The sequence below is a fragment of the Myodes glareolus genome, chromosome 24 (genome assembly GCF_982192425.1).
Source record: "Myodes glareolus chromosome 24, mMyoGla1.1, whole genome shotgun sequence".
NCBI lineage: Eukaryota > Metazoa > Chordata > Mammalia > Rodentia > Cricetidae > Myodes > Myodes glareolus.
The window spans coordinates 5,477,887-5,495,871 of NC_142049.1; the positions used below are offsets into that span (position 1 = coordinate 5,477,887).

The following is a 17,985-nucleotide window of genomic DNA, read 5'->3' on the forward strand; positions in this document are numbered from 1 at the left end:
TCAGTAAGCCACACAGAAAATGACAAATTATAATAATGTGTGTCTTTCACAGTTAAATTGATAGTGATGGAGAGTAGGGGCTGGAGGCCAAAGGTCATGGGAGACGTGGTGTTTAATGGGTTTATATGCCCACTATAATAATGAAAAAGTCATAGAAATATTGAAGCTGGTACACAACGGTGGGAATTAATGTCACTGAACTGAGTTCTTAAATTCAGCGCATAGTCAAATTCTGCATTGTTTGTATTTTATAAAAATGGAAAGTAGCTTGTATAATGTTCATATATATTAAAAAATCCCTCTGAGATCAGGCTGAACTTGAACCTGTAATGTCATCTGCTGTGTTCATTTTCTAAGATGTTTTGATATCTTTCATCCATCCTATCTGATTATGTGCAAAGCGGTGTCGTTCTAATGATCAGCAAGATACGATGCACACATTACAGAAACCCAAATAAAGGTTCTACTTGTTTTTCAATAGTTTTATGTTTAAAACGTAATGGGACACTGAGGTGCTTTTTATCCAGTTTTTATTTATTTTTATAACACAAATTTGGTTAGCAGTCAAGTTATGAAAACCAATTTTTCCTGGAAGAGTTATTAAATATTTTATTATGTGAGAAGCCTGGTTTTCTTTATTTATTCTTAGTGTCTTCTGACTTTATAAGATAAGAGAGAGAGGCAGTCTATACTATCAAATACTAGCTGCCTGACTCCCTGAAAGTCTATTACTTTAGCCTTCTCTGATGTTTACCTTGCTGAAATACAGTCAAAATATAGACAAAATGCTGTCAGCAGCCAAAGCAGAAAAAGACTATCCATCCAGAGGTACGAAGTTCTTTCATGAACAGTGGACTATTTATTCTAATAAAGTTAAATACCTTGTTCATAATCTGCTCAGGAATAAGTAGAGTTCAATTTTATTAAATAAATGTTGCATCAGCTGCCTCCCATATGCCCATGATATGTGTGGAGTTATAGAAAAGAAAGAAATAACGGCATTTTATAGAAAATGGTATAAAAGAGTTAAAGGCTTTTGTGAAAAATCGATTTGATGCTTCTCCACAAATAATATATCCCCTGATGGAAGCCATGAATTTACTGAGTTTACACTCATTTAATAGGGGGCGGAGAGCCGGAGCAGCATTAAGAGCACTGGTTGCTCTTCCAGAGGATCCGGGTTTGATTCCCAGCACCTCCAATGTGGCTGACAACTATCAGTAACTCTAGTTCCAAAGAATCTGGAGCCCTCTGCTGACATCCAGGGGCATCACAAACACACATGGTACAGTGAAGACAAAATACTATACACATGAGAAACAATAATTTTTAAAAAGCCTCGATACTTCCTAAAATAAAATTTGTTTTATGTAATGAAATCACCTTACAATCTAAATACATGTCATTTTTTTTGACACACACAATCATATATTGGGAGTTCTACTCTCCACATATGTCTGTCTAAATACTATACATGGGCATAGCTTATTTGTTTGAAGTAAGCTTTTCCAACTCTACAATACAACAACACCTCCGTACTACCTTCCAAGAGCAGATTGCATATTGTTCTGTATTTGATTTCTGTTAATGCCTAAGGAGATGCCATTTCCTTTACTTTAAAATCGATGAAGCAAGAAAGATACACTACCCTCTACATTTATATTCTTAAAAGTTGCAGAACATTACTACAGGTTAAGCAATAACAAATATTGCCATTTTGACAAATGGATAGAAAGAACTTTTAACTCTGTCTGGGGACAATGTGCAATGAGAACATACTCATTCCATTATGGATGTTACAAAAATTCCACCAAGGTTAGTGTTTATCAATACACTTCTTGAGAAAGTTATTCGCAATATTCCTCATGCATCTTAAACATGTGTTCATTATTCTTCTCTTTATTTCACTGAAAGATTTTGACATGAAAATTACCTGCCACTTAATATACAAAGATAATTAAAAATCATATTAATTAGATTAATAATGAGTCCAACAAAAATAATTATGTTATAGGTTTAAATTAACATTGTGAGTTAGGGAAATATCTTCACGCAATGAGAAATAACCATGCATTATTAACATAATAGGTTTGCCATTTTCAGGGCTCTAAACATTTAATTTGACCCATTGACAGTAGAATCTTATTGTTACATATTGCCCACATTATTTTGTGCTTCTTAAAATAGGGACTACATATGCACTGGTATAATGAACACAATGAATCATGAAAATAAATAAGGTAAATTCAGTTTTAGAAGTAGTTAATGAGTAAGCACATGATCAGCCGTTTCAACTTGACTGTTCATTTATAATTGGCAATTCATTTATTTAAAGAGTTTAAAACCAGACGTGTTTTCATATTTGGTCATGATATTTTTGATTGTGCAATATTTGCATATATATAGTATGTTAGTTGTAGAACTAAAATCTATAATCAACTGTATTTATATTTCATAAGTATATTATAGTAATGCCTTAAAGATAGTTTTGTGAATTGCTTTTAGTTGATCTGTAGTTTGACTATCATCAGTCTCAAGAGATCGAGCATGGAATCTTTCTTCAGGCAGTTTATGCCAACACTAAAATGTCAGGTTTAGGAGATCAGATATGCAGATTGTGGATATCAAATTTGTATCTACTAAATGATTGTTTTCAAAAGCAGAAAATTTGGAGGAAAATAACATAAAATTCTTTTTAAAGAATAAAATTGTATTCAATTAAACAAATCAACTCTAAGATTGTTTTCTTCTTTGACTCATTGTGTCTGAAATTATAGAATGGAAAAGGAAGTTTACTTTACAATTATATATAAAATATTTTTTAAAGTCACTAACATGTACTTTATTTGAATGCTGTAACTATAACTTTAGTTTCTTTTTTATTAATCCTGAGAAAACTATACAATCTATTGGCTGTAATTTCCTCAATCTTTTTTTGTTTGTTTGTTTTTTTGTTTATTCCGAGACAATGTTCTCTGTAGCTTTGGGACCTGTCCAGGAACTTGCTCTTGTAGACAAGGCTGTCCTAGAACTCATAGAGATCTGCCTGCCTCTGCCTTTCAAGTGCTGGGATTAAAGTTGTGCACCACCACTGCCCAGCAATAATTTCCTCAATCTTTTTGTGACTTGAAATTTCATTTTCCTTTTTTTATTTATCTACTTTATTGGATGATTACATTTGAGAAATATATATATAATACACATGATATTGTATGTACTATTTGATGTACATGTATTTAAATTTCCTACAAATAAATTAAAACTGTCTACATCAAGATTTACCAAAAAAATTTATCTAGATTAAGTGAAATTAATTACTCAAATAAAACAATAATGACTTACTCAAAGACCATATTATTAAATGATAATCCTACCATTAATATTATTCATCAGAACAACAATACACATTATAACACCTTGCTATGAAGATCATGTATTTTACATTTATCTCAATGAATCCGCATGTAACTCTGAAACCAGCTATCATTATGTTTTGAAGGCAAGGACAGTACAGACTAGAAATATTAGAAAATCAACCTGTACAAGACCACCATTTATTAGGTGGTAAATTTGAGCTCTCTGCTGACGTTGCCCTGCTTCCTTTGAGAATGGATTCTGCACTCAGCTGTTTTCTAGGGATTGGTGCGTTTCTTTAAATGTCCTTTATTTCTGCTTTGCTGCGTATTGGACTGGTCTTACTTCTGCTTGACTTATTTATTTTGTCACCTTGTAATTTTTCTCCGGTTACAGCTGCCACTTCCATTCTAACCTGTGCTTGGGTCTGGTTTTGATTAGATGATTGAAAACACGTGCTTGAAAAGAAATAAAGAAAAAGCAGTTTGACATGTAGACAATTGACTGGCCTTTAAAGCAGTCATTGATGTTTAGCGTCATTTGTCATAACCCCTGGACTTCTGATAGCACAGATGTAGAGCACAGGAGACGGGACATGGGGAATCAATTAGTATAAAAGACAGAATGGTACGATTGAAAACTGCACAAGCAGAGCTAGATGCACCATCCTTTTACAGAGCTAGAAATCAGAACTTTTTTTTCTGTCTCTCTGCTATGATTTTTCTGGTGATTCAGTGGTCACTCTTGTCTATGGGCATTACCCAGCTGTCCTTTTGGAATAAGCTTAATGTTTAAAGAAAACAGAAATACTTTTTATCTCTCTGGCATGGGGGGAAGTGAAATAAGCTTCTTGCATAAATATCTTTGGACTTGACAATTTCTGTCTTGTTTGATTATCCGTGTCTCTTTCAGCATCAAACAAACACCCTGGCAATTTTGAGAGAACACAGTTTTCAATCAAATCAACACCCATGGAGAATTCAATTTGACTTGGGAATTACCCATATTTTTTCTTTGATGTAAGGTATAGCTTATGGATCCTTTTGGACCGCTTCAAACAACTGCTTTGGAAGTAGCTCATGCGTGTGCTCCAAACTAACTATGATCCTGCAGCTCCAAATTCAACTAAATAGTTTTGGACTCATTTCTCAGGCTTTCTTAATTAACAAGACAAGGTAATTGACATCACATGAGAAAACTTGGACTCTGTAATTTAGATAACCCATTCAATTTGTTGAAAGTCAGTGCCAACCTCAAATAATGAGATTAAATGATCTTGTGACATTCATGTCCCTTTGGAAAAATTCACATATGATACTCTTATCTAGGAAGAAGCTAGAACTATTCCTATGTGACATACACTTTTCTTCCCAAGAAGCTCTTGATAGAAATGTTATAGGAACTTAAAAACAAAATTGGCAGGATCAAAATTATCCCATTTCTTTATGAATTACAGAGTACATTGTGGAGCTGCTTTTGGGCGTGAGCTAGTGGTAAGATCAAGTATCAGTGATTTTCAAGGCCATTTGTCTCCTGAATTTGCTCTCCATTCCTCTCTCGTCTTCAGGCCCTACCTGGATTTTCATGACAGTTCCCAGACTTTGCTAATGCTGATTGATTTTCCTGACTGTCCCACTCTGTGAAGAGCTTTCCACCCTGGCTTGAATTCCTCTTAGGCTTAAAACTTTTCTTTACCGTGTTTTTCTTCAGCTGGCTCTCTCTTTTTAAATTCTGAATCAATGTCCCGTCTATGCAGTTACCATGGCCTCCAGCTTACCCTGTCAATGCCTTTCCACACTCCATAAGAATTGCATTTTTGTCTCTATTTCTCGTATGTTTACAAATTCCTGAAAGGCAAGGACACACACTCTGCTTATTCTAGCTTGCTCAGCACCTTGCAGAGCAACTAACAATAACAGTCTTTGAATTATGATTACCACATTTACTGTAGGTGCTCTTTGCAAAAACTGTGTTGAAGATTTTACATCAATTTATTGTTTATGTTATCATAGAATGTACACATTATTATTTGAATTTCAGAGATGAGAAAATAAGAGCCTGTTTAAAAGTCCTTTTCCCCAGATTCATGATTCCTGAGGAACTCACCCTGCACTGTCATCCATCATGTTCCCATAGATCTCTAAGAAGTTAGTGTTCTGACATGTACGGAACCTCAGCTAAACAACTAAATAACAAAACTGATTCTCTGTTACATACAAAATATCTGTAGACATGTAAAGTAACTCGATACATTTTTAGATGATACATTTTAAGCCTATTATTCTTGTTCTATGTTAGTATGTTAGTACTTGAACTCAATGGGAGTAGTATGTCAGTACTATTGAAACTTCGGACCCTACCTTCTACTGTCCAGGTGACGTGAAATCCCTGAGCATCGACTTTGCTATTCCTTGGAATTGAAATTATTGCATGAAAATACATTCAGACTTTGTTTTAAGTTCCATTTCTGGAGACTTGGTATTACAGGCTATCCCAGAGGAGACAGTTAATACTCTTTCCTTCCCAGATATCCCTTCCCAGCAGATCCTTACACAGGCTTCCATATGGCAGCCCTATGAAGCTATGCAGTCTGTCCACCTGTGAACAAGGAAGTTATAACTTTCCCCTTCTCTCCTCTTCTGCTTGCTTTTTGAATTCTTCACTAGCATCATTGAAGATTTAAGAGCAGATAATATCAAAAAGAAGGAGCTGAAATTGTCTTGGTGAAGATGAGGTATATCACACAGGTTTAGGATCTGTTCTGAGAAGTGTCATAGTAATTGACCAAGAAATGTTTGTACACAAATATAGTTAAGTGCAGTTATTAGTTATGGAGCAGGACAAAATAGAACCCATGTGGAAAGTGATTAAATACTACACATACACATATACAAATGTATAGATATGTATTGCGTATACACAAACACATACTAGGGAGAAGGGAGGAAAGTCAATGCTGATTAGTCTTCACAATAAATACTGGACCAGGTAGAAGTGTCTGTAAAAGCTAACTAACTTTAGGGGGACACTTGAGTGAAGAGCAGGCTACTTACAAGTCTTAAACCATTTCCCTATACGTTGCACTCTGTAATAGGGGGAAATAGTAGCTGCATGGGAAGAACACAGAGAGCGCCCTGACTCATTATGGAGGAAGGACACAGATGCACATGTATTCTTATAGATGTGATCGGCCAGGTAGTGGTCAGGAGCTCCTCCCCAGCCTCTGTCCAGGAATGCCTGAACTGAACATATCTACGAGCTATCCACAGGGAAACAACAATGAAGACTATCTCATCTTATATAAAGACAGAGAGTGCCAAGTGCCACTATCACGATCTGTAAATGTCAGGAACACTAAAATATAAACACCAAAATAGCAAAGAAAGCTTGAAAAAATGTTCCAAACTGACAAGACAGTCACATATTAAATAGGCTACCAATCCTTGGTTTAACCCTTTATGGGAGGGGAAAGTACTGTAAACAATATTATTGTTTAATGGACAACATTGAAATATGGAAGATAGATGATTATCTTATTTAGTATAGTTTATAACTGCTTCTGTATGCATAAAGGATAATTTCAGCCCCCATAATATACAATGAGAAGAATATAATGAAGCATATTTGGTACAACATTAGTAATAGTTTACTCTGAGTCATTGTAATTGGTGTTTACATATCGTTTCTCTTACTTTTCTAGAAATTTGGAGTTATTAAAAGAAAAGACATAAATTAACAAAAAGTCTTGGAATTAACACAATTGTAGAGAAGTATATATTTTGTAGCTGGGAGCTCTAACTTGTCTTATAAAGTTCACACAACATTTTTAGTATTTATTTTTTTGTAAGGGAATATCAGTCAGGATTCTTTTTTAATTAAATATCTTTGCATTTCTTTTACATACTGACCAGTTTACCCTCCCTCTTCTTCTCCATTCCTTGCCCTCACATCCCTTCTATGCCCCCACATCAACTTCTCCTCCACCTCCTTTCAGAGAGGTGCAGGTCTCCCATAGGAGTAAACACAACAGGGCATGTCAAGTTGAGGCGGGACCAAGCTCCTCCCCCTGCATCACTGACATCATGAAATTTGCCGACAAATGGATGGAACTAGAAAAACTCATCCTGAGAAGGAACCCACACCCAGAAAGGCAAACATGATATATACTCATTTCTAATTGGCCATCAGTCAGGAGTTTTGCTTCTGGTGCCGTCATTAGAAGGGAAGGCTTTAGAATCAGATTTCCTGGGTTCTAGTTCTTACTTATTGACTAGGTTAACCTCTGGCAAGCTGCATACCCTCTTTGCTTTCCAATCTTTCACCTCAAAGTTGGGATAGAATTATATAATTTAAAAGTTAAGGTTGTTTTTAAAATTAAAAGTTATGGGAGCTGCTTAATAGAGGTGCCTCAAGTAATCCCAGTATTATGATTGGTCAAAGGGTCAGGACATCCTCATCTCAGCTTCTAAAATTACTTTTTGACACACATAACTATCCTTGAATTTCTTAAGCCATAAAACATAATCCTCCAGTAAAGGCAGTTATTATTCTGTAACTATGGAAAGGGAATGGTTTAAGTAGGATATACAATACACCTTCTAAGTTCCCACACTAAACAGAACTCTTACTATCATAAAAGCCGTCCTTCTTTCTATGTACTATACTTTTCACCGTGAATGCACTTTTTCAAAACAGTTAATAAGATTAGGTTTAGGCACACAGCATGCAATGCACATGTGGATTGCTTTACCTAACTTAGCTTCTACTCTATAACGTTTCCATCTGGTTTGGAAGCATTTATTTTCTTTGATGGTCTTTCTGAAGACTAAGCCTTTGCCTTTTAGCCACGAGTGTCAAACACAGCTCTGTAAAAAGGAATGCCCATTTCTTGCCTCTTTGCCTCCTTATGCATCTTTTAAAGCTCACACGAAACAGTTGTGCTCTTCTCCCTAGACACTCTCACGTCTCTCCCTGCTTCTCTGCTGATTGACTAAAAGCAAACTGGGAAAAATATAACTAAGTTCTCTTCAATAATTAGTTCATTGGCATTGGCCAAGGAATAAAAGTTGGCTGAGGAAAATAATTAGCAATTCTGTTCTGTCATTAAAGCCTCATTATTTGGGGGCCCAGTTAACACCATTTTATAAATTGGAAGTAAGAACAGCTGGTGGATATGCTAAAAGATGCCAAGAGCATTTGATTCTCTGTACATTCTGCCTATCCCATTAAAGATGAAATATTACTCTTATAAAAACAGCAAAAGTGGTGGTGGAATTGACATTTAGATGCAGGAGTTCATACCATGTAATATAAAGATGCTAAATCAGAAGATGAAATCTCCCTTTTCACTTGTACCATCTTTTGTTGATTATGCTTAGCTTTGGACAACTAAGGTTTAATATTTTTAACACTTACATTAAAACTATAGCACATACCTTAATTCTGTACAAGTATATATTAAGTCTATATTGTGTAAAGTATGTTCAAAATTTCTGTATAGTGTGCCGCAATAAAATGTTCACAAATCTTTGTGTGATTCTCTCATTTTCCAAAAGTTGCTTGCGCAGAACCCAAATTAGCCACATAAACTTTGACTGAAGGCCTAAGGGAATCAACACATGAGAACACATTAATCATTTTTAGAAGTTTAAATACTTATTTTCTAAATAATAAGTGATTGGAAATATCTGCACCAATTGGGTGAAGTTTAAAATCATTATCAAACAGGTAACACTAAGTAGATTAAAATAAGACCTTGCTTGGCTGAAGGTATAGTCATCATGAAAAAGAAGCACATAAAAAGGAATCTAAAGATTCCTCCCTCCTTCACTAATTCAGTCACAGATTTCCCACACTTAAGTACGTGCCCTCCATTGCCATAAGTACTGAGGGAGAACACCTCACAAATGAATGAAAGCCATGAGTGATTCAAACATAAAACATGATTCACTGGGTCAATGTGCACATATCTTAAGACAAAGGAACTAAATAACTGAATTTATAATCTTAATGGAAGTATGAAGGCAAACGCAAATACCTATAACATGTTATAGAGTGTTTGAGTCATTTCAAGAAGATGTCTGTAACAGAATTAAAACAAACAAACAACATCAAAAACCCATAAAGCCTATCAGTTTAGTAGATAGAGAACTTAAAATAATATTCTATGATTTCCTGAATCTGAAGCTTCAATGACTGAAGCAAACACATGCACTGCATCAAAAGATTAAAGCAGTTGTGCAGAACATTGAAATTACAAAGCAGTATAGTTCTAGATCTACTCAAGAGTTTCTCTTCTCTCAAGAAAGTTGAGCACAGGACAGATAAAGAATACTTAACTCCCAGTTTGTTTCTCAAGGAAAGAGAAAAAGTAGGCTGTGTCCAGTTTTACAGCCCCTCTCTGAGCATAGTTAGAAGTTTAGGAACTACTGAAATCACTACAAAGTGGTGGGAGGTTTGCTACGTCCACCAAAAAAGAAGGTGAGTAGACGGGACATCATGAGGTTTTATTTCCTGAACGATGTTCCTGAATTGATAGGATTATCCAAGGGACTGGTCTCTGAATGGTCTCTCATGAAGCACTAACTTTGTCTAAAACATGAGATATGTTATCAGCTAAGCAAATAATGACTTGTGAGAAAAGCCAAATGTTGTAACAAGTGTGTACTCACCAACCAGAGCTTCCCACGCCTCTAGCTTACTGTGACATAATGGGGCAAATTTCCAGCCCCAGATTCTCCAGGTACTGCGCAAGAACACTGAAACATACTCCATTACTTACATTTTAGTGGTTATCACCTTAGCAGCTTTGTGATGCTGTTTCAGAGTTCTGATCACACTCAAAATGCCCCAGATACCTGTAGGCTGCTGAGAACTCTTAACAACAGGAAAACTTTCTCTTAGACGTGATGGTTCAGACTACCAACATCATAGGGTGTGGGATTGTGAACTTCCAAAAATTTAATTATTTGTGTTGTTGTTTTATTTATTCATGTGTGCCAACATAACAGAGCCTTTCCAAGATGCACTTAGAAAAAGATAGACATAGCTAAAAGAAAAAAATCTCCAAAAATCAATTTTAGGTCAATAGATACAAATAAATGAGCTAATAAAAATATCAAGGTAAGTATCTTATTAAATTCATCAAACTCAGGAAATGAGATATTAATAGAGCTAATTCCAATAAAAGATGAAAAATATGAAACAGATAGAAATATTTCATGCCATACAAAATGGACTTCAGGGTTATTAAAAATAAAAAGGGAGCATGAATTTGGGAGGAGAATGTCTTCTAAGACATCACCAGAGAACCTAGAGGAGGGTGATAGGTAGATAAGTTATTTCACTGTATCCAAATATGAAATTCTTGAGGATTTTTTTCTGAAGGATTTTTTTTAAAATGAAAATTTGATGCTAAAATATCATAATTGAACAAAATCCTTATTAGTTGTATTCAATAGCAACCATATTCAAGCCCCAGAAACAATCAGTACATTTGATACAATCATTTAAATTTACACAGAGACAGGAACATAACAAACAGGAGTGAATGAAGCTTTAGGCCTTTGTAGGATACGGTCAGGAAGAACAGCATAGTCATCATGTGACTTCCCAAAAGAGAAGACAGTCAAAGCTCATTTAAAGAAACCATAGATGGATGTATTCCACTTTCAAGAAAGGACATGGCCTACCAGGTTCAAGAATCCCCCAAGTCAGTTACAAAGAGAATTTGCAAAGCATCAAGAAAAGGAAAAAAAGAAAAGAAAAGAAAAAGAAATAGATTGAAAGAAAAAGAAAAAATTGGCAAGACAATTTTTTAACACAATGAGTATATCTTTCATTATAAATGGGAAAATTTTTGTCATTAGCAAGGAGTAAAATGACAAAATGAATTAATTACCTAACTTTATAAACAGCAACAAGAAAAATGTGGGAAAACATTTCATGACAAAAAAGGTAAAAATTTCCTTCACAATGCTATGCTTTACTAAAGTAAAATGGTATTCAAATATGATTTTTTTTATTAATTAATTTATTTGTTTATAAAATTTTCCACTTCCTCCCCTCCTCCCCCTACCCTCCCATTCTCCCCACTCCCTCTCCTCCCCCCCCACTCCCACCCCCTCCTTCCTCTCCAGTCCTAAGAGCAGTCAGGGTTTCCTGCCCTGTGGGAAGTTCAAGTTCCTCCCCTCTCCCTCCAGGTTTAGGAAGGTGAGCATCCAAACAGACTAGGATCCCAAAAAGCCAGTACATGCAGACAAAACAAGACCCAGTGCCATTAAGAATGGCTTCTCAGTCAGCCCCCATCTCAGTCACATTTAGAGACTCCAGTTTGATCACATGCTCGTTCAGTCCCAGTCCAGCTGACCTTGGTGAGCTCTCATTCGATCAGCCCCCTTGTATCCGAGGGTGGACGCATCCCACACGGTTCTGACTTCCTTTTTCATAATCTCTCTTCTTCTGCTCCTAATTTGAACCTTGGGGCTTCAGTCCAGTGCTCCAATGTGGGTCTCCATCTCTATCTCCATCTATCGTCAGATGAAGGTTCCCTCTAGTCCTGCCTTTCTTGCTCACGTTCTCCCTCCTTCTGCTTCTCATTTGGACCTAGGGAGTTAAGTCCAGTGTTCCAATGTGTGTCTCTATCTCTATCTCCATCCATCGCCCGATGAAGGATCTATGGTGATATACAAAATATTCATCAGTATGGTTATGGACCAGGGCCAGTTCAGGTACGCTCAAATATGATTTTTTTAGAAGAATCATTTCTAGGGAATCTAATGTATAAAGCAGTCATATCGTTAGCTATATACCCATCTACTCACATGGTTCAGGCGCTAAAGATCACTGTTGCTGCCTATTGCATAACAGAGTATTACCACATATCACGAGCCCAGGAAAAATAAAAAATAAAAACTTAAAGCACACTGTCAACTGCATGTGCATTATTAGAGCTTTATTGCAGACTTGGAAATTTGTTAAATTTGATACTCTTGGAATTGCTTGTATTATATTGACATTTTCTGAGAAGGCAGATCTTGACTACACACACACACACACACACACACACACACACACACACACACACCCCACATAAGATAAATAGATCAGGTGATAATACATTCACCAGATTCATTTTGGTGACCATTTCACATTATTTTTTTTGAAAGTAATTTTATTAAATTATAAAAAGTTTCCATTTACACCCCTCCTCCCAACGCCCTCCCACTCCCCCCCTCCCTCTCCTCCTCCCTCTTTGTCCCCAAGGGCAGTCAGGGGCAGTCAGGGTCTCCTGCCCTGTGGGAAGTCCAAGTTCCTCCCCCCTCCCTCCAGGTCCAGGAAGGTGAGCATCCAAACAGACTGGATCCCAAAAATCCAGTATATGCAGAGGAAACCAGTCCCAGTGTCATTGTCAATGGCTTCTCAGAAAGACTGCAGGCCAGCCACATTCAGAAAATCCGGCCACATTCAGAGAATCTGGTTGGATCACATGCTCGTTCAGTCACGGTCCATCTGGCCTTGGTAAACTCTCATTAGATCCGACCCCTTGTATCAGTGGGTGATAGTATCCCTCACAGTCCTTCGTCATTTTCTTCCTCCTTCTGCTCCTCATTTGGATCTTGGGGGGCTCAGTTCGGTGCTCCAACGCGGGCCTCCATCTGTATCGTCATCCAACGCCAGATGAAGGATCTAGGGACCTTGGGTGCATGGGGGGGGGTGGGAGGGTTGTTGGAAGGGGAGAGGGTTAGAGAGAAGGGAGTAGGGGAGGAATGGAGAAAGCTCGGTTGACCGGGATGGGGGGAAGGGAGGAAGGATGAATGTGGGATCAGGGAAGAATATATTTCAACTAAGGGAGTCATATTAGAGTTTACAGGAAACTTGATTATATATGGGATCCCAGGTCCAAGGAGAGATCCCCAGATTGTTCTCTGGGCAGAGGAGGGGGTGCCTGAACCGGCCTTGGCCCGTGACCATACTGATGAATATTTTGCTTATCACCATTTCACATTATTATATACCACATTATCCCACATCATCCTGCTACATTTATACATTATTTTTTAACCATTGTAACTCACAGAGCTGTGAAAAAATGAAGAAAAGACTTCGTATTTGAAGATCTGGAATGGTAGACCAGCACTAATGCTGGTGGAGACAGCAAGGAAAATACCATAGGGTTCCCAAACCACCTGACCTAAGGAATTCTGAGTCCATTTTGAAAACAGAATGTTCAGTTTCAAGCTAAGGAATAACTTCAAATAGGAAGCCTGTGACACTTTTTAAAATTTAATTTTTTATTAGTGTGCAGATGGATGGCTTGGTTGATGTCATCCTTGTGTCCTTATTCTTTGATTTTGAGATATAAGCGCACATTTGTACCTGGGTAGTCAGCATTCAGCAGCAAAGCTGCTTATTGGTTTCCTCTTCATCTTTCTTCACTTAGCCGGTTTTTCCTGTCCAAGAATATTGGTTGATTTAGTCTTTTTTATTCCAAAATACTATTTTTTTAATGTAAATATAAGGATGGACCTGTATGTTCTTGCTAAACATAAAACATAACACTAAATGTCTTCTCATCTTCAGAATGTTTGTGTGATCCAATTCAGAGTGGATCCCACCTCAAATTCAACCTTCTACAGACTTTGTTTCTATATTATACCATTTTTGTCACACCATATTTTCATTTTTTATTGTCTGTTCATATGCACACACACACACACACACACACACACACAAATGTTAGGGTTCTAAGGAGTCAAGGGCCCTAGCTTTATTTCAGGATTCCTGCAGTTTTGTAAAGAGAGATTTAAGAAAGTATTGTTTAATGAAATTAGGAACATGAATAAGAAAACTTCAGAAACAAAATTATTGTTATTTCTTGAAATCTGATGTTGGAAAAGCATTTAATTTTTTGAATTATTACTTTTTGTGCGGTGTGGTGTGGTGTGATGTGGTGTGGTGTGGTGTGGTGTGTGTGTGTGTGTGTGTGCACAGAAGCTTGCCATAAGAAACCTATTTGGAGAACATAGGATAACTCCTTGGGCCACTTCTCTTCCTCTATCATGTGGCTTGTGGGGTCAAACTTCATCAGAATGGCACCGAGAGACTTTACTTTCTGAACTGTCTTCCTATCACATTATCTACTGACTTTTAAAACTTACTTTACTGGTAAATAATTTTGAGAAACTAAAGACAAGAAACACATTAACATTGTGGTATTTGCCACAACTTTGCTTTTTTGTACTTGGTTCCTCTTTCTGGAATTTTTTTTTTTTTTTTGCTGTTTCAAAAGGCTTTATTTTTACTTGGTCCAAGACTTGAGAGGGGCTCCAGGGCGTTACAAAGCTGCCTAGTGGCTTCTTGAGAGTTTGGGGTGAAGGTCCTGAGGCTGGCTGGTGCAGAGCAGGGGTGGGAGCCCCTCGGAAGGAGAGGCCTCCTAGTCATGCTTGAGAGTGAGCCGCTCAAAGAGGTACTCGCCCAGAGACGCCTGGGGCCCAGAAGTCAACCTGCGGAGGTTGGTCAGGTGGTTGCCCATCTTCTTGATGACCTTGACCTCCTCATCCAGGAAATGGTTTTCAAGGAAGTCACAGAGATGAGGATCTGTGCGAGCAGAGCCCAGGGAATAAAGATCCAAGAGGGCCTGGTTCAAGTTCTTCAAAAATATGGAAAGCTTCACGAATTTGCGTGTCATCCTTGCGCAGGGGCCATGTTAATCTTCTCTGTATCGTTCCAATTTTAGTATATGTGCTGCCAAAGCGAACACTCTGGAATTATTTTTAATGGATTCATAATAAGGGAATAGAAAGTCCCTCTAGAAACCTGAGAGAATAACTAAGATTATTATTGAAATTTTATATTATTCATTAATACATATTGTTTAATTGAAATAACATTCAGAGAGAGGAAAGCAACTTCCAGTCTCTCAGGTTGCAAGAAAAAGTCTGGGACTGAGCAAAACCTTGTTTATTTCCCTAGCAATAGAGAAAGAGAATTTCATAGCAATTTGAGACGTGTGTGTGTGTGTAGAAATAAGATCAACCTAACTACAGTATAGTTCAAATCTATTGAAATTATTCATAGCTGTATGCAGTCAGACAGCAAAGTAGATGGAATCTATTCTTACCTGTCTATTAAATGGCCAATCTCCCCAGTTCCATATTTTCAGTGTTCATGTAATGTTCTCAAGCTTGGGTGATATTTCTTTTCATGCATAAGAAAACAAATTTGATGGAAAGTAGGCGAGGGAGGACATGGTTCGATTTTAAAAGAGGAACCCTGAGAATTTATTGTGCATCACAAGCCTAGTGCTTTGCTAAACATTTTGTACGTGCTAAATTTTCTACTCCCCTTCCATTATTTCCACAGTCAAGAAAACTACGGCTAGGCCAGTTTAAAGTTTCCTACACTTCATATCAGGCAAGTGTTAGAATTGAACTCCACTCAGCTAATGACCTCACTGTTGCCTCTTGGCTATTCTCTTATAATAATGTTGTGGTTGCAATGAAAAATATTTACCATAGTTTCAGGCCGTGAATACCAGGTTCACATTGGTGTGGCTTGCCTAGGCCTAGTAAGTATGGCTAGCTAGAGGAAGGATGTCACTCAACTGAGGCTTTGGGTTTCAAACCCACATAGCATTGCCATTTCTGTCTCTGCATCCTGCTTATGGTTACAGTTTTAAACTCTCGGCAATGAGTATCCAACTCCAGCCACCAAGTCTGCTGCCTTCTACCTGCTGCCTTACTGTACCTGCCCTTATACAGTCGAATCCACTGCAAGCATACATCCAAAAATGTTCCTACTTTAATTTGACTTGGCCACAATGCTTCATTACAGCGATGAAACAGTAAGACAAATACAAACCCCTCTTGTTTGTGTGTTAACTATGCCTTTCATCTACCCAGTTGCTCTCAGAGGTGGCAGGTAACTGAAACGTCCTAGGTTGCTATCCAATGCAATACTTCACAATTTTATACCTTGGACGGAGACTTTGAGAGCAGCTGTGAGCGGAGAGGTGGGAAATGCAGGAAAGAGCCTTGGGAACAATCGGAGCTATTGTCCCCAAGAAAACAGTTTTATTATAGATAAGATGAAAGTGATTATTATGCATACATAAAATTAATTCCTAGTGGTTCTTTACCATTGAGCATATTGGAAGCATAAAAATACCCATTGTCAATGAATGAAACAGTTGGCTTATTAGAGGTACGGGCTTCTGCGCTTTCTTGTACTCCACTTCCCCTTATTTCTTAATCTTTTTTTCCTCCCCCACTATTGCTTATTTTGCATCTCTGTTCTTGCAACATGCTTTTAGTGCATTTCCCCAAAAGTTACTATGAATATTGGCGGTACAAAAGGATATTTCTATTTTGAATCACTCAAATTCTAAAGTGATAAAATTGTTAAAGGAAGAGAATGATGGTTAATAGAGTTTTACAAGAGCCTTAAAATGCACATAAAACATTCATAGGAGGGGAAGCAATGCCTTTGTCCCCACACTAAGCAGTTTTCATCATAACCTGTAGCAGCTCATCTTCCAAACAACCTTGCTTATAAAAGCTGAGTCCACACATAATGATAGTGGGAATCTTGTTTTCATAATGAAAACTACAAAAACAAATAAATGTGCAAATGTAAATGATCTATTTGTAGCCAGATTCCAGGAATTCTGGAATAGAAGCCAGAAAGCAAGAAGGTCTGCAATAGTATTGCTTTTGAGAGTTGATTTGAATGATATTCCAAGCCTGGCAGGAGTTGCTAGTCACCATTGCAGCTTAAGGAAGGGGAAATTGGCTGTTTGATTCACTAACAAAAATGTTCATTTGTTATTTTTATAATATAATCTGGAGATGTTGAGAGAACTCTTTATCGTTTATATATTCTTCCAATAATTAATGATGAGAAACTTCCTATGTACAAGACATTGAACTTCTAGTTAATAGAAGAGTTACTTGCAAGAAATTGTAAGATTGTGTGTGTGTGTGTGAGTGTATTCATGTGTGCACATGTGCATGAAGTTGACAGCTTACATCTTACAAAATTACACAGACACTCAAGAGACATCAATGTTTGACTCACAGTATCTTTTTTTATGGAGTTCCATCCTTCACTTACCCTTCCAGTTCAATCTCCATCACCAATGTGGGAGTCTTGTCTCCCTTTTGATGTATTTCATTGATAAATCACAAATAGAACTAATTGCATTTTTCAGTTGTGCTTAATTTACATCATTATTTTCATTGCCAGTACCTCTGTCTATTCCTGTTGGGTTATACACTACCTGAGGGCATTCACATACTCTTATAAAATAACAAAATCTCAAGTTCATGGTGTGTTCTTGATAAGACTTGGTGCAAACACAAATGAATATTTGTAGCCTAAAACAGACTGTGATGTTCAGGAAAGCAAAATGCTAGATTATAGAAAGGAATGTAAATATTAAAGAAGTTAAGAAAGGGACAGAACTAGTCTGCAAGAGGACTGGTGGTTGGACAGGGGGTTCAGAAGGATTTCTTTCAAGCAAGTATATATTGTGTTGCCTACTATTGGTAGTCGACTTGAGTATGCCCAGAAAGAACTACAATCCAGAAATGAAGGACACCCTTGTGAGAAATCTTTTGTTTGGTTTTATTT

At 37.1% G+C, this 17,985-nt stretch overlaps 1 long non-coding RNA gene and 1 other non-coding gene across 2 annotated transcripts in view; both read right to left on the reverse strand.

Moving 5' to 3' along the window:
* Positions 1 to 17,985, reverse strand: part of LOC146889862 (uncharacterized) — a 507,294-nt gene that overhangs the window by 25,375 nt on the left and 463,934 nt on the right. The gene's annotated exons all lie outside the window — the stretch shown is intronic.
* Positions 15,009 to 15,115, reverse strand: LOC125401139 (U6 spliceosomal RNA). The gene has a single exon (XR_007232223.1). It is a non-coding gene; the product is annotated as a U6 spliceosomal RNA (small nuclear RNA).